This window comes from Lolium rigidum, chromosome 6, assembly GCF_022539505.1.
Source record: "Lolium rigidum isolate FL_2022 chromosome 6, APGP_CSIRO_Lrig_0.1, whole genome shotgun sequence".
Taxonomy (NCBI): Eukaryota; Viridiplantae; Streptophyta; class Magnoliopsida; order Poales; family Poaceae; genus Lolium; species Lolium rigidum.
This window is the reverse complement of record NC_061513.1, coordinates 38,752,569-38,771,323: the sequence shown is the minus strand read 5'-3', so window position 1 is coordinate 38,771,323 and position 18,755 is coordinate 38,752,569.

Sequence of the window (18,755 nt, the reverse complement as noted above, 5' to 3'; positions counted from 1 at the left end):
CCTAACCTAGAGCTCGAGAGACTACAGTGAGAGAATCGGTAACACAACAGTGACTCTACGACTCAAGAAGTAATACAAGCTCATAACCGAGCGAAGAACCAAAGTATTACAAGCAGAGGTCACCGACTCGGCATACATCAATCAACGGAAGCGAAGTTATGCTATTAGACATAGCAAGATAGCAAAAGGCCTAAGAGGCCAGGAGCATAACGGCGACGTCCCGACTCATAGATTCCAGTGCTGCCACCCGGGAACCCCAAGCTACTCGTCGATGTCGACTAGAAACCACCATCTCGTCGGAGCAACTTCGTCCGAAACAAAAGCATGCAAAGCCGAGTACAGGGACTCAGCAAGACTTAGTACAACCTTTTAGCAAAGCGGGTATGCGGGCTTTCTGTGGAGCTTCTTTTGCGTAAAGCCAGTTTTCCTTTGTTAAACAAGAGGGAGGAGAAGCTCGACTACTCAGAACCTTTGAAAGGGATAAGAGAGCGATATCTCTATCTCTATTGATCATCATATTGTATCCACCAAACTTCATCATCTCGAACCACTATCCTCGGATCACCCCCTCAACACCCGAAGAAGGTGTCCGTAAACACACATTGGTTGCCAAGTTTTACGATTAGGTTCATGTTCTCTATGGTCACAGAATCCATTCCCAAGTCGTCCATAACCGCGGACACGGCTTTTCGAAAAGATTTATAACCCCGCGAGGGTGCACAACTTTACCCACACGTACCAACCGACTCTTAATGCCAAATTATTAGCTCTCTTCCTTGGAAAGCCGTGCAGAGGGTGGTTGACCACGACCTTTACCTTGTCTGTCGCCGAGACCATGAGTCACGCGCTAAGGATGGTTCCGCCGTAACGGGTCAAATCCCGAAGTCGGTCCTTAACGATGTGTGCCGAGGTGGGTTTCCCCGCAGGCCGCAACCTCCAGCCCACCTAGACCACGCTTACCTACCCGTTATGTACCTTTTCCCCCAAGCAAAATGCAATGCATATGTCCAGGTAAAGCGCAAACTATGTGACTCATGGAATCTACTAGGCAAGTTATTGAGTCGAGAGGGTACCATAATAGGGCCTCGTGTGGTTGTACGCTCAGTCTTGGTTCAAGAGGCGAGAACTCGCATCCTAGGGTCGGCAGAAACGAAACAACCCACCACATCCCAATGTGGCCTTTCGTCTGAGCCTTTAATCATGTTTAACACTCATCTCTATACTTACCACGTCAACTTCGTCATGCTAGATTCATTTCATTGTAAGGCTCCAGTCCGAAGACCGGAGTAGTAGCGTAACAAACTAAGCATGGCTAAGCATAAAGAGATAAAGGCTCTAGCGATGCACACATGCCAAACCTAGGTATGCTAGGAGCAAGTGGATCATGTATTTTAGGCTACAAGGGTGGAAGATGCAATTGATAGGATAACTCTACCTATCGATAAAAGACGAGCTTGAATCGCATGCAATATGTAGGAACCAAAGATAAAAGCATTTGGAAATCATATATGAACCAGGCTAGGGCTTGCCTTTGTCCCTGACCAACCAATGTGGATCTTTGATGCATGCTTGACTTGTTCGTCGGTGGACAAGATTTGATCATCAGTGTCGTTGATCTTCCTCATCTCAAACTCGTGCTCTATCGATCGCGAAGAAGCAAACTCTAGAAATAGAGAAATAACATTCAATACATGGCATAATGCAATGCACATTCAAGTATGATGATATGACATGTTAATTAGGTACTAAAGCTAACCCTAGGACAAGAGCATCAATTTAACTGGGTTTCGGTGAACTAGGGTTAGTAGTTCCTAACCTCGGTAGGGTTGATTAAGTAATCCTATTAAGGACAGGGTTCAAAGTTGTTTAACAATGCATGATTTTGATACTAAAGTGTAGATCTCATTTTTCTGAAGATTTTGATATATTATACACATTTTTCTGATTTAAAAAGAATAAGTTATTGATTTTACAAGTTTTATTCAAAATCTGGAATTTCTGGAAAATAATAAATCTTTGACAGCTCGTGGCCCACTGTCAGGATTTTATTAATTAACGAAATATTTCAGAAATGATTAAATCCCTGACGACGGGGCCCACCTGTCATGCATTTCTTATTTACAGAAAAACATAAAACAAAAAGAAAAGAAAAGCCACCTGGCAACCGGGTCCCACCGGGTCAACCGCCGGTGGTTGACCACGGCGGCCTGGCGCCGGCGGCGAACGGAGCGGACGCTCCCGGCCACGCCTGGACGCGCGACCAGGCGCGTTGGACGCGCCCTGACGCGGCGAGTCGGAGAGTGGCGGCGCCGCCCGGATGAGGTCGCCGGAGCAGCCGTGCCGGCGAGCAGCGCGGCGGCCGGGCGCGGGCGCACGCGGCGGGGACGGTACAGTGGGCTAGGGAGAGGGAAGAGGGGCGCCTGAGCACCGGAGGCTCACCACGAGCGCGATGGAGGGCTCGGCGAGGCAGGAGGAGGCCGGGAGGCGCCGTGGCGACCGTCGGCGTCTTCGCCGGCCGCGGGGAAGACGGGGTCGGGGCGGGCGATACTGGGGCTCCCCGGCCGATTCCTTTGACCGGGAGGTCGAGGACGACAAGGCGGAGCCGACGGAGGTCGCGGATGGGCGCGGGGTGGTCGGTAGCGGCGGCGCGGGGTGACGACCGGCCGGCTAGGGTTCGGGCGTGCACGCGCAGAGAAAGGGAGAGAGAGCGCGCGAGGTCGGGGAGAGGATGAGGATGAGGGGAGAGGGTCGCCAGGACGTCTCCTCGTTCACCACGGTGGCGAGCAGGAGGTGGCAGCGCGGGGCACCAGGGCAGGGCACGCAGCTCCCTGCCTGGCAGGAGGAAGAAGACAACGGGGCTTTTGCAAAAAGCCCCTTGGCCTTTGGGGATTTTCCTGGTATTTTGAAAATAGCACTAAAACAAATCCTTTTGATAGTTTTGCAACCTTTTGGGGTCCAAAAAATAACTCTAAAATTTAGGAGAGAAATATTTTGTGGCACTCCTAATAATACTTGAGTGTTCACATATTTTTGTTTTGAGGTTTCAAACATTGAACACATTTCAAGAAGAGAAAGACTTGCATAAACCTAGGGTTTCCACTTTATTTGAAAAGCAAATTTTTCCTAATGCATTTTATATGATGCTCATGATGCACAAACAACTCCTAAATAGGGTTTAGCAAAACAGGGATGTTACAGCTCTATCCCCCTTACAAGAATCTCGTCCCCGAGATTCCTAAGGTAGGAAAAGAGAAGGTAACAAGGACTAAAACGGTCTTCAACAAGCTTGTCGATACCACGATGGTCTTCTTTGTTGAAGAAGTTGATCCACGACACCATGAATGAATTTGATCCACAACACCATGAATGAAACGCTTCATTTTCTTCCCTTGAGGTTGTTGCTCAACTGCGCCTAAAGGAAAGAGGGAATAACTCTAGAACAAAGGATCTCTAGAAGATCGGGTATCTCATGGTCAACTCATGGAAGGAGTGTTTAAAAACAACTCTTGAGCTGACAAACATGAAACACATCAAGGTAAAGGAGGAGATGAAAGAAGTTTCAAATTTTGGTAGGCAATTGCTCCACGCTTGAGAAGAATACGAAAGAACAAAGTAACGAAGAGTTAAATTGCCTTTGATACCATAACGAGACACTCTTAGAGAGGGTGACTCATAGAAGCACGGATGATTATACAACGAGAGCAACTTTAGACTTCAGAAACATAGTCACTCTTCGGCAAGGATACATGTATTGATTGTTGTCTACTCAAAAGGCTAGGGCCTAGTTGGCTGACGAATTCACACAACGTGTGAATTGATTAGAACTTCAGGTACTAACCAACAGAATGGAAGGGTACTGGCTAGGGAGGTGCCAAGGATTAGTGGGGAGTGAAATTTCTTCGAACAAAGTTGTAGTCACCAGGGAAATAATTTCAAGGAATTGACCGAGATACATTTAGCAACACTGCTTATGATGTTCTCCTTGATGTTGTATACACCAATTTTAGACTATTGACGAGCCTTCAATAGGTCATCGAGTCAAGGTCGGACTTCAAAATTGAAAAGCTGCCATGAGGGCAATCCTCATGGAGAGTGGTTATTTTTGATGATTCAAGAGATTATGACATTAGACCTTTCGACTAATTGCGTTAACCAAGACATCAATCTTGCCGGATTTAGAATGAGACCTATGCCAAAAATCCTTGAGGAACACCAACCATCATTGCTGCTTGAGATTCAGCTTAGGTTAGGTGTAAAGATATTTCGGACTCAGCATGTCCAATTAGACAATTTTCAACAGTTACCACCAAGGTAAAGTCGATAGATTCTCAAGATATGGACCACAATGTCAAGGTTCAAAGGATTGAGCTAGATTGCGTAATACATGTGGTTGCGACTGCAGAGGCAATTGCGTGCACTTGAATTTTGCAATGTAACACAAGTGAGTCCTTGTGGGGACATCAAAGAAGATTTTGAAGTTCTTAAGCTTCTTCTACAAACCAGTCAGTGGCTTAGTGTGCATAGAGGAAGGTTTCAAGGAATGGAGGTAACGGCCTACCATTTCAAGAAAACTTCGCACATGCATGACCGACTTGCGATGATTCCCGAGGATGACAAAGGAAATTGAATCAGATCCACAGCGACATCTTCCAAAGATATGCACGTGAACCAGAGAAGGTCACTTCCAACATCCAGAACACATACTTCATGATAACACAAAGATGGTTCTCAAAAGTTTCCAATATTAGTGCCAATTGTTCAATATGAATCTCTTTAAACATGGAGAAACTAAGAATGTCATCGATGGGCTCAATAACAAACTTATCAAGATACTCCAATGAGAGACTCATATGTTGCATGAACAAGGCAAAAGTATTGGTCAGACCAAAGGACATGAAGGTATACTCGTACGAGGCACCATGAGTATAAACATCATCAAGATAGTCCTTGGAACTGAGTTTGATTTGACGATAGCCCAAACTCAAATCAAATATGGGGAAGATAGCATATCCATAAAGGAGATACTTCCTGACTTCAACACGAACAAAACTAGACATCCCTTTAAGAATAATCAAGTTGGATAGAGCTCTTGTCTTTCAACTCTCCAAGTTGTTGTTTAAGCTCAACCAACTAATCCAGAATATCCAGTACGGTGTCTTGGAGAAAGAGTGATTCAAAGAACCAACATATTCACGAACCTGACAACACGGTCATGGGACAACATGGCGATACTTCTAGAAAGACACCCAGAATATCACGAACCACCGGTATATCACTGGACTCGAGAGAGGATCTTGCTTTACAAAGCAAACGATATGGGGTTGAGAGCTTTGGGATTAACCTAACTCTTTGGCCGAAGATGTGCGCCTGAACAAATGGACTTGGCAACACAATCAAACTTCGCTTAGTAATTGGCGAACCAATCATGCTAAGAATAACACAAATGTCCCTTGATTTTGAAGCAATAAGAATTGCTAAGAATCTTAGATTGACACGTCAATACGTACACCCCGACATTCCCAAGCACATACAGTTCGAAGGAAGGGTGAGTGAAGATATGTAAGAACATCACTTCATCTATAAAGCCATGATACAAAGCACGACCTCATGATATAGAAGAGGGTGATACTCCAAGGTAGAACAGAACAGAAGCTCACGAGGCCTCTTAATCTGCGGATTACAACACTTTGACCAAGTCTTAGAAATGGACGAGGTACTGGAGTTTTGTTTCTCCTGACATACCGAGGAAAATGTCTTGATGAACAACAAGGATAACATGCACTGGAGACACCAATGCACATTTACCACTTGGCTGCTAACTTATAGATAAAGGTCGGAAAGCAACTAAAGAAGAAGAACACGATTAGGATCAGAATTTCTGAGAGGTAGATGCACAAGGTAACACTCTTGGGAAACTCATGCTGAAAAGGGAGGTGTGGCAGAGTCACGGACATAGATGTGAGACTCTCAAAGAGCACTCTTGTCGTGATCCATTTGGTTTGATGAAAGAACATATGTGATAGCTAGTGGAAGGGAAAGATATTTATTGTCGTAGTTCAACACGACAATAACCATAAGCTTGAAGGCTAGCTTGATTTGGATTTAGCCATCCCGATGTAATGTTTGAACATTAACACCAGTTGTCAATGGCATGGATCTTGGGTTAAAGGCCAGCTTCATGTACAATCCAGCACAATCGGGGACCTTCGGTTCAAGTCCAAGGGTTAAAACCCGAGAAAGATGTAACTACTAGATGAGTGACCCAGAGGACACTACGAGGTAGTAATCCCGAAGTAGCTTTCAAGAAGACATGCATAGCTTCCGAAGTATCAAGCAAATAGAAAGGAGTCATTTAAGGCGAAAGGAAACCTCGAAGCCTATAACAGAATTTTGTGGAACCCACAAACTAGAAAGATCATGATGGAAGGAGATCTCTCTATTAAAACAAAACAAAACAAGGAGTAAGCAAAGAACACACACGACTCTAGAGAGCTCTGTACTAGGTCAAATGGTTTAGAAACGACATGCCCTTGAGGCACCTAAGTTTGAAAGACTAGAAGAGTTAGAAAAACTTTCAAATCAACACAAGGTAAGGCACCTTAGAATTAGAGCGATACCAGATAAGGAGTAAAAAGAAGCCTAATCGGATTTTTGCAAATACTTTTAGCTTTCAAATAGTTTTCACAAACACTAGACTCAACATCGACCAAGCAGAAGGGTTTTCCTACGAGCAGTCCTCGCTCCGATACCAAAACCCGTGGCACCCCGGGATCGTGGTTAGACAAATACCAGATCTTCGTCCGACATAAGCCTAACCTAGAGCTCGAGAGACTACAAGTGAGAGAATCGGTAACACAACAGGTGACTCTACGACTCAAGAAGTAATACAAGCTCATAACCGAGCGAAGAACCAAAGTATTACAAGCGAGAGGTCACTGACCTGGCATACATCAATCAACGGAAGCGAAGTTATGCTATTAGACATAGCAAGATAGCAAAAGGCCTAAGAGGCCAGGAGCATAACGGCGACGTCCCAGCTCATAGATTCCAGGCTGCCACCTGGGAACCCCAAGCTACTCGTCGATGTCGACTAGAAACCACCATCTCGTCTGGAGCAACTTCGTCCGAAACAAAAGCATGCAAAGCCGAGTACAGGGACTCAAGCAAGACTTAGTACAACCTTTTAGCAAAGCGGGTATGCGGGCTTTCTCGTGGAGCTTCTTTTGCGTAAAGCCAGCTTTTCCTTTGTTAAACAAGAGGGAGGAGAAGCTCGACTACTCGTAACCTTTGAAAGGGATAAGAGAGCGATATCTCTATCTCTATTGATCATCATATTGTATCCACCAAACTTCATCATCTCGAACCACTATCCTCGGATCACCCCCTCAACACCCGAAGAAGGTGTCCGTAAACACACATTGGTTGCCAAGTTTTACGATTAGGTTCATGTTCTCTATGGTCACAGAATCCATTCCCAAGTCGTCCATAACCGCGGACACGGCTTTTCGAAAAGATTTATAACCCTGCAGGGGTGCACAACTTTACCCACACGTACCAACCGACTCTTAATGCCAAATTATTAGCTCTCTTCCTTGGAAAGCCGGCAGAGGGTGGTTGACCACGACCTTTACCTTGCTGTCGCCGAGACCATGAGTCACGCGCTAAGGATGGTTCCGCCGTAACGGGTCAAATCCCGAAGTCGGTCCTTAACGATGTGTGCCGAGGTGGGTTTCCCGCAGGCCGCAACCTCCAGCCACCTAGACCACGCTTACCTACCTGTTATGTACCTTTTCCCCCAAGCAAAATGCAATGCATATGTCCAGGTAAAGCGCAAACTATGTGACTCATGGAATCTACTAGGCAAGTTATTGAGTCGAGAGGGTACCATAATAGGGCCTCGTGTGGTTGTACGCTCGGCCTTGGTTCAAGAGGCGAGAACTCGCATCCTAGGGTCGGCAGAAACGAAACAACCCACCACATCCCAATGTGGCCTTTCGTCCGAGCCTTTAATCATGTTTAACACTCATCTCTATACTTACCACGTCAACCTCGTCATGCTAGATTCATTTCATTGTAAGGCTCCAGTCCGAAGACCGGAGTAGTAGCGTAACAAACTAAGCATGGCTAAGCATAAAGAGATAAAGGCTCTAGCGATGCACACATGCCAAACCTAGGTATGCTAGGAGCAGTGGATCATGTATTTTAGGCTACAAGGGTGGAAGATGCAATTGATAGGATAACTCTACCTATCGATAAAAGACAGTTGAATCGCATGCAATATGTAGGAACCAAAGATAAAAGCATTTGGAAATCATATATGAACCAGGCTAGGGCTTGCCTTTGTCCCTGACCAACCAATGTGGATCTTTGATGCATGCTTGACTTGTTCGTCGGTGGACAAGATTTGATCATCAGTGTCGTTGATCTTCCTCATCTCAAACTCGTGCTCTATCGATCGCGAAGAAGCAAACTCTAGAAATAGAGAAATAACATTCAATACATGGCATAATGCAATGCACATTCAAGTATGATGATATGACATGTTAATTAGGTACTAAAGCTAACCCTAGGACAAGAGCATCAATTTAACTGGGTTTCGGTGAACTAGGGTTAGTAGTTCCGGAACCTCAGAGGGGTTGATTAAGTAATCCTATTAAGGACAGGGTTCAAAGTTGTTTAACAATGCATGATTTTGATACTAAAGTGTAGATCTCATTTTTCTGAAGATTTTGATATATTATACACATTTTTCTGATTTAAAAAGAATAAGTTATTGATTTTACAAGTTTTATTCAAAATCTGGAATTTCCGGAAAATAATAAATCTTTGACGACTCGTGGCCCACTCGTCAGGATTTTATTAATTAACGAAATATTTCAGAAATGATTAAATCCCCGACGACGGGGCCCACCTGTCATGCATTTCTTATTTACGTAAAAACATAAAACAAAAAGAAAAGAAAAGCCACCCGGCAACCGGGTCCCACCGGGTCAACCGCCGGTGGTTGACCACGGCGTCCGCGCCGGCGGCGAACGGAGCGGACGCTCCCGGCCACGCTCGGGACGCGCGACCAGAGCGCGTTGGACGCGCCCGACGCGGCGAGCTCGGAGAGTGGCGGCGCCGCCCGGATGAGGTCGCCGGAGCAGCCCGTGCCGGCGAGCAGGCCGCGGCGGCCGGCGCGGCGCACGCGGCGGGGACCGCGTACGAGGGCCAGGGAGAGGGAAGAGGGGCGCCCGAGCACCGGAGGCTCACCACGAGCGCGATGGAGGGCTCCGGCGAGGCGGGAGGAGGCCGGGAGGCGCCGTGGCGACCGTCGGCGTCTTCGCCGGCCGCGGGGAAGACGGGGTCGGGGCGGGCGATACCGGGGCTCCCGGCCGATTCCTTTGACCGGGAGGTCGAGGACGACAAGGCGGAGCCGACGGAGGTCGCGGATGGGCGCGGGGTGGCTCGGTAGCGGCGGCGCGGGGTGACGACCGGCCGGCTAGGGTTCGGGCGTGCACGCGCGAGAAAGGGAGAGAGAGCGCGCGAGGTCGGGGAGAGGATGAGGATGAGGGGAGAGGGTCGCCGGGACGTCTCCTCGTTCACCACGGTGGCGAGCGAGGAGGTGGCAGCGCGGGGCACCGTGGCAGGGCACGCAGCTCCCTCGCCCGGCGGAGGAAGAAGACAACGGGGCTTTTGCAAAAAGCCCCTTGGCCTTTGGGGATTTTCCCGGTATTTTGAAAATAGCACTAAAACAAATCCTTTTGATAGTTTTGCAACCTTTTGGGGTCCAAAAAATAACTCTAAAATTTAGGAGAGAAATATTTTGTGGCACTCCTAATAATACTTGAGTGTTCACATATTTTTGTTTTGAGGTTTCAAACATTGAACACATTTCAAGAAGAGAAAGACTTGCATAAACCTAGGGTTTCCACTTTATTTGAAAAGCAAATTTTTCCTAATGCATTTTATATGATGCTCATGATGCACAAACAACTCCTAAATAGGGTTTAGCAAAACAGGGATGTTACATGTTCTTAGTTGTGCTTTAATGTTCATGGCGAAGTCTAAATTGCTTCGTTAAATTGCTATTTGGTTGGAATCGGAAAATGCTGCATATGGTTTGGAAATTTGGCAATTGTTTGAGCTCTCATTAGATCATGTTTAAGCTCTTGCATCATGTAGTTTAATCTATTAATGAAGAACTACCGTAGAGCTTGTTTAATTTGGTTTGCATGATTGTTCTCTCTAAGTCTAGATATTTTCGAGTAAAGTGTTTGAACAACAAGGAAGACAATGTAGAGCTTTATAATGCTTGCAATATGTTCTTGTGTGAGTTTTGATGTACCTGTTCATACTTGTGTTTGCTTCAAACAACCTTGCTAGCTTAAACCTTGTACTGAGAGGAAATGCTTCTCGTGCATCCAAACACCTTGAGCCAAAACCCATGCCATTTGTGTCCACCATATCTACCTACTATGTGGTATTTTCTGCCATTCCAAAGTAAATTACTTGAGTGCTACCTTTAAAATTTCATTCCTCTACCTTTACAATATATAGCTCATGGGACAAATAGCTTAAAAACTATTGTGGTGATGAATATGTAGTTATGTGTCTTAATTCTTATAAGTTGCTTGTTGAGCGGTAACCATGTTTCTGGGACGCCATCAACTTTACCTTTGTTGGATATCATGTGAGATGCTATGCATGTTCGTCTTGTCCGAAGTAAGTGCGATTTCATGATCAAATGGTCCGAGTATGCATATGTTAGAGAAGAACATTGGGCCGCTAACTAAAGCCATGTATCATGCTGGAAGTTTCAGCTTTGGACATACAACCTCAATCTCTTATGAGAATATTAATCGTTGTTGAATGCTTAAGCATTAAAAGAGGAGTCCATTATCTGTTGTCTATGTTGTCCCGGTATGGATGTCTAAGTTGAGAATAATCAAAAGCGAGAAATCCAATGCGTGCTTTCTCCTTAGACACTTGTACATGCGGCATAGAGGTACCCCTTTGTGACACTTGGTTGAAACATATGTCATGTGATGATAATCCTTGTCTTCCGAGCTAAGTAGGACAAGGTGCGAGCACTATTAGTACTCTATGCATGAGACATGCAACTTGTAGGAAGTATTATGCATAGCACATATGAATTATTACTACCGTTGACAAAATTGTTTCTATGTTTTCAAAACAAAAGCTCTAGCACAAAAATAGTAATCAATGCTTCCCTCTGCGAAGGGCCAATCTTTTACTTTATTGTTGAGTCAGCTTTACCCACTTCTTTCTATCTTAGAAGCAAACACTTGTGTTAACTGTGTGCATTGATTCTTACATGTTTACTTATTGCACCTCGTTATATTACTCTATGTTGACAAATATCCATGAGATATACATGTTACAAGTTGAAAGCAATTGCTGAAACTTAATCATCCTTTGTGTTGCTTCAATTCATTCTACTTTGAATTTATTGCTTATGAGTTAGCTCTTATGCAACTCCTATTAATATACTTGTTTGAAAGTACTATTCATGAAAAGTTTTGCTATATGATTCATTTGTTTAGTCATTATCTTTGTTAGCAATCTTTTGTTCAGATCACTCCATTCATCTCATATGCTTTACAATTATGTTGATCAAGATTATGTTGGTAGCATGTCACTTCAGAAATTATCTGTGTTATCGTTTACCTACTCGAGGACGAGTAGGAACTAAGCTTGGGGATGCTTGATACGTCTCAAATGTATCTATAATTTCTTTTGTTCCATGCTACTTTTATTACAATACTTGAATGTTTTATACATACTTTACATCATTATTATACATTTTCCGGCACTAACCTATTAACAAGATGCCGAAGTGTCAGTTGCTGTTTTCTGCTGTTTTTGGTTTCAGAAATCCTAGTAAGGAAATATTCTCGGAATTGGACGAAATCAACGCCCAGGGGCCTATTTTTACACGAAGCTTCCAGAAGACCGAAAGGGAAAGGAAGTGGGGCCACGAGGTGGTGCCACACCAGGGCGGCGCGGCCCAGCCCTTGGCCGCGCGACCCTGTTGTGTGGGCCCCACGTGACGCCCTTTGACCTACCCTTCCGCCTACAAATAGCCTTCGTCGCGAAACCCCCTGTACCGAGAGCCACGATACAGAAAACCTTCCAGAGACGCCGCCGTCGCGAATCCCATCTCGGGGGATTCAGGAGATCGCCTCCGGCACCTCGCCGGAGAGGGGAATCATCACCGGAGGGGCTCTACATCATCATGCCCGCCTCCGGATTGATGCGTGAGTAGTTCATCCTTGGACTATGGGTCCATAGCAGTAGCTAGATGGTTGTCTTCTCCGCTTGTGCTATCATTGTTATAGATCTTGTGAGCTGCCTAACATGATCAAGATCATCTATTTGTAATGCTACATGTTGTGTTTGGCGGGATCCGATGAATATAGAATATTATGTTAAGTTGATTATCAATCTATCATATATGTGTTGTTTATGTTCTTGCATGCTCTCCGTTGCTAGTAGAGGCTCGGCCAAGTTGATACTTGTAACTCCAAGAGGGAGTAATTATGCTCGATAGTGGGTTCATGCCTCCATTAAATCCGGGACGAAGTGATGAAAGTTCTAAGGTTGTGGATGTCTTGTTGCTACTAGGGATAAAACATTGATGCTTTATCTAAGGATATTTCGTTGATTACATTACGCGTCATACTTAATGCAATTATCCGTTGTTTACAACTTAATACCGGAAGGGGTTCGGATGATAACTCGAAGGTGGATTATTTAGGCATAGATGCATGCTCTGGATAGCGGTCTATGTACTTTGTCGTAATGCCCCGATTAAATCACATAGTAATCATCGTTGATATGTATTGAATCTTTATTTGTCAATTGCCCGCCTGTAATTTGTTCACCCAGCATGTTAGTTATCTTATTGGAGAGACACCTCTAGTGAACTGTGGACCCCGGTCCATTCTTTTACATCTGAATACATTCTACCGCAATCTCTGTTCTTTACTGTTCTTTGCAAACAAACACCATCTTCCACTCGATACGTTTAATCCTTTGTTTTCAGCAAGCCGGTGAGATTGACAACCTCACTGTTACGTTGGGGCAAAGTACTTTGATTGTGTTGTGCAGATTCCACGTTGGCGCCGGTTTCACTGGTGTTGCGCCGCACTACATTCCTCCACCAACAACCTTCACGTGCTTCTTGGCTCCTACAGGTTCGATAACCTTGGTTTCTTTCTGAGGGAAAACTTGCTGTTGTGCGCATCACACCTTTCCTCTTGGGGTTCCCAATGGACGTGTACATCTACGCGCATCAGCGTCTCTGGAAGGTTTTCCGTATCGTGGCTCTCGGTACAGGGGGTTTCGCGATGAAGGCTTTAAGTAGGCGGAAGGGCAACGCATGGGTCCACACGAGGGCCCCACACAACAGGCCGGCGCGGCAGGGCTTGGGCCGCGCCGCCCTGTTGTGTGGCCGCCTCGTGGCCCCACTTCCTTTCCCCCTTGGTCTTCTGGAAGCTTCGTGTAAAAATAGGACCCTAGGCGTTGATTTCGTCCAATTCCGAGAATATTTCCTTACTAGGATTTCTGAAACCAAAAACAGCAGAAAACAGCAACTGGCGCTTCGGCATCTTGTTAATAGGTTAGTGCCGGAAAATATATAATAATGCTGTAAAGTATGTATAAAACATTCAAGTATTGTCATAAAAGTAGCATGGAACATAAGAAATTATGGATACGTTTGAGACGTATCAAGCATCCCCAAGCTTAGTTCCTACTCGCCCTTGAGTAGGTAAACGATAACACAAATAATTTCTGAAGTGACATGCTACCAACATAATCTTGATCAACATTATTGTAAAGCATATGAGATGAATGGAGTGATCTGAAACAAAAGATTGCTAACAAAGATAATGACTAAACAAATGAATCATATAGCAAAACTTTTCATGAATAGTACTTTCAAGACAAGTATCAACAAGACTTGCATAAGAGCTAACTCATAAGCAATAAATTCAAAGTACGTAGAATGCATTGAAGCAACACAAAGGATGATTAAGTTTCAGCAATTGCTTTCAACTTGTAACATGTATATCTCATGGATATTTGTCAGCATAGAGTAGTATAACAAGTGCAATAAGTAAACATGTAAGAATCAATGCACACAGTTAACACAAGTGTTTGCTTCTAAGATAGAAAGAAGTGGGTAAACTGACTCAACATAAAGTAAAAGAATGGCCCTTCGCAGAGGGAAGCATTGATTACTATTTTTGTGCTAGAGCTTTTGTTTTGAAAACATAGAAACAATTTTGTCAACGGTAGTAATAATTCATATGTGCTATGCATAATACTTCCTACAAGTTGCAAGTCTCATGCATAGAGTACTAATAGTGCTCGCACCTTGTCCTAATCAGCTCGGATAACACGGATTATCATCACATGACATATGTTTCAACCAAGTGTCACAAAGGGGTACCTCTATGCCGCTCGTACAAAGGTCTAAGGAGAATGCACGCATTGGATTTCTCGCTTTTGATTATTCTCAACTTAGACATCCATACCGGGATAACATAGACAACAGATAATGGACTCCTCTTTTAATGCTTAAGCATTCAACAACAAATAATATTCTCATAAGAGATTGAGGTTGTATGTCCACACTGAAACTTCCACCATGATACATGGCTTTAGTTGGCTGCCCAATGTTCTTCTCCAACATATGCATACTCAAACCATTTGATCATGAAATCGCACTTACTTCGTACAAGACGAACATGCATAGCATCTCACATGATATCCAACAAAGGTAAAAAGTTGATGGCGTCCCTGAAACATGGTTACCGCTCAACAAGCAACTTATAAGAATTAAGACACATAACTACATATTCATCACCACAATAGTTTTTAAGCTATTTGTCCCATGAGCTATATATTGCAAAGATAAAAGAATGAAATTTTAAAGGTAGCACTCAAATAATTTACTTTGGAATGGCAGCAAAATACCACATAGTAGGTAGATATGGTGGACACAAATGGCATGGGTTTTGGCTCAAGGTGTTTGGATGCATGAGAAGCATTTCCTCTCAGTACAAGGTTTGGGCTAGCAAGGTTGTTTGAAGCAAACATAGGTATGAACAGGTACAGCAAAACTTACACAAGAACATATTGCAAGCATTATAAGACTCTACACTGTCTTCTTTGTTGTTCAAACACTTTACCAGAAAATATCTAGACTTAGAGAGACCAATCATGCAAACCAAATTAAACAAGCTCTACGGTAGTTCTTCATTAATAGATTAAACTACATGATGCAAGAGCTTAAACATGATCTATTAGAGCTCAAACAATTTCCAAATTTCCAAACCATATGCAGCATTTTCTGATTCCAACCAAATAGCAATTTAACGAAGCAATTTCAGCCTTCGCCATGAACATTAAAGCACAATTAAGAACACAAGTGTTCCATATGAAAAAGCGGAGCGTAATATCTCCAATATAAGGATGATGGGATCCAACTTTATTCAAACCAAAATGAAAATAAAAGCAAACCGACGCTCCAAGTAAAGAACATAAGATGTGATGGAATAAAAATATAGTTTCACTAGAAGTGACCTGATAAGTTGTCGATGAAGAAGGGGATGCCTTGGGCATCCCCAAGCTTAGATGCTTGAGTCTTCTTAAAATATGCAGGGATGAACCACCGGGGCATCCCCAAGCTTAGAACTTTCTCTCTTCTTGATCATAGTATATCATCCTCTTCTCTTGACCCTTGAAAACTTCCTCCACACCAAACTTCAAGCAAACTCATTAGAGGGTTAGTGCATAATTAAAAATTCACATATTCAGAGGTGACACAATCATTCTTAACACTTCTGGACATTGCACAAAGCTTCTGAAAGCTAATGGAACAAAGAAACTCATTCAACATAGCAAAAGCGGCAATGCGAAATAAAAGACAGAATCTGTCGAAAACAGAACAGTCCGTAAAGACGAATTTTGCAGGGGCACTTAACTTGCTCAAACGGAAAAACTCAAAACTAATGAAAGTTGCGTACATATCTGAGGATCACGCACGTAAATTTGCAGATTTTTTTGATTTTTTTACAGAGAGATCTGCGCGAATTCGTGACAGACAGCAATGTTGTTTCTGCGCAGCATCCAAATCTAGCATCAACTTTAACATAGAGACTTTACTTGACACAAAAACATGATAAGGAGAGGTTGCTACAGTAGTAAACAACTTCCAAGACTCAACAATACAGTAAATAAAATGAAACATGGGTTATCTCCCAAGAAGTGCTTTTCTTTAACGCCTTTCAGCTAGGCGCAGAAAGTGAAAATCAAGTATTATCAAGAGATGAAGCATCAACATCATTGCCTCGGGAGTTGGGAGTTTTCTCAACAATGCATTGTATCTGGTCTATATAAGTAACTCCTCTTTCATTACTCCTAGGCTTACTATTCTCATCAAACAAAATTTTCAGGAACAAGCCAAGCAAAGTTATTTTCTAAAGCTTCATGCATCCCTAGGAGCTTACTAGGTATCGGTGCTTTAATCTCCTTACCATCATTAACATTATTAGTGTACTTAATTCTATCCATATCCATCTTTTCAAGTATTTGTTTAAAATCAGGAAAGAAACCAAGTCTCTTATGCTTAATAAAAACTTTTCTAGCTTCTTTAGCTATATCTTCAAATTCTCTAACAAGGACTTTTAAAACAAAATCTCTCTTTTCTCCCATCTCCATATCCGAAAGTGTAAGAAACATATGTTGTATTAATTATGGGATTGAGATTAACAAATCTAGTTTCCAACATGTGTACTAAATAGGCAGAAGCACTTTCATAAGTAGGAGCAGTTTTTAATAATGGTATATCTTCAAAATCTTCATCCATACTAACATGGGTGAAAAATTCTTCTATATTATCTCTTCCCCGCGGTATTTTTTCCAAAGTAAACTTAGGATGAAGCATGATGAAATAAACAAAAGGTAAATAAAGTAAATGCAAGTAACCAATTTTTTGTGTGTTTTTGATATAGAGCTAGTAAATAAGACAAAAATTAAAGTAACTAATTTTTTTATGTTTTTAATATGAAGCAAACAAGACAGTAAATAAAATAAAGTAAAGCAAGACAAAAACAAAGTAAAGAGATTGGATGTGGAGACTCCCCTTGCAGCGTGTCTTGATCTCCCCGGCAACGGTGCCAGAAAAAGTGCTTGATGCGCGTAGATGTACACGTCCGTTGGGAACCCCAAGAGGAAGGTGTGATGCGCACAGCAGCAAGTTTTCCCTCAGAAAGAAACCAAGGTTATCGAACCAGTAGGAGCCAAGAAGCACGTGAAGGTTGTTGGTGGAGGAGTGTAGTGCGGCGCAACACCAGTGAAACCGGCGCCAACGTGGAACCTGCACAACACAATCAAGATACTTTGCCCCAACGTAACAGTGAGGTTGTCAATCTCACCGGCTTGCTGAAAACAAAGGATTAAGCGTATCGAGTGGAAGATGGTGTTTGTTTGCAAAGGACAGTAAGAACAATAATTGCAGTAGAATGTATTCATATGTAAAAGAATGGACCGGGGTCCACAGTTCACTAGTGGTGTCTCTCCAATAAGATAACTAACATGTTGGGTGAACAAATTACAGGTGGGCAATTGATAAATCAAGATTCAATACATATCAATGATGATTACTATGTGATTTAATCAGGGCATTACGACAAAATACATAGACCGCTATCCAGCATGCATCTATGCCTAAATAATCCACCTTCGGGTTAGCATCCGCACCCCTCCAGATATTAAGTTGTAAACAACGAGATAATTGCATTAAGTATGGTGCGTAATGTAATCAACACAAATATCCTTAGACAAAGCATTGATGTTTTATCCCTAGTAGCAATAGCACATCCACAACCTTAGAACCTATTGTCACGATCCCAGATTAAATGGAGGCATGAACCCACTATCGAGCATAAATACTCCCTTTTGGAGTTACAAGTATCAACTTGGCCAGAGCCTCTACTAGCAACGGAGAGCATGCAAGAACATAAACAACACATATATGATAGATTGATAATCAACTTAACATAGTATTCTAGATTCATCGGATCCCACCAAACACAACATATAGCATTACAAATAGATGATCTTGATCATGTTAGACAGCTCACAAGATCTAAACAATGATAGCACAAGCGGAGAAGACAACCATCTAGCTACTGCTATGGACCCATAGTCCAAGGATGAACTACTCACGCATCAATCCGGAGGCGGGCATGATGATGTAGAGCCCCTCCGGTGATGATTCCCCTCTCCGGCGGAGGTGCTGGAAGCGATCACCTGAATCCCCCGAGATGGGATTGGCGGCGGCGTCTCTGGAAGGTTTTCCGTATCGTGGCTCTCGGTACAGGGGGTTTCGCGACGAAGGCTTTAAGTAGGCGGAAGGGCAACGCAGGGGGCCACACGAGGGCCCCACACAACAGGCCGGCGTGGCCAGGGCTTGGGCCACGCCGCCCTGTTGTGTGGCCGCCTCGTGGCCCCACTTCCTTTCCCCCTCGGTCTTCTAGAAGCTTCGTGTAAAAATATGACCCTGGGCGTTGATTTCGTCCAATTCCGAGAATATTTCCTTACTAGGATTTCTGAAACCAAAAACAGCAGAAAACAGCAACTAGCGCTTCGGCATCTTGTTAATAGGTTAGTGCCGGTGACGTGGGCATTACCCTCCGGGTAACCAATATTGCACTACCCTATACGGTCCAGATGGAGGCCCA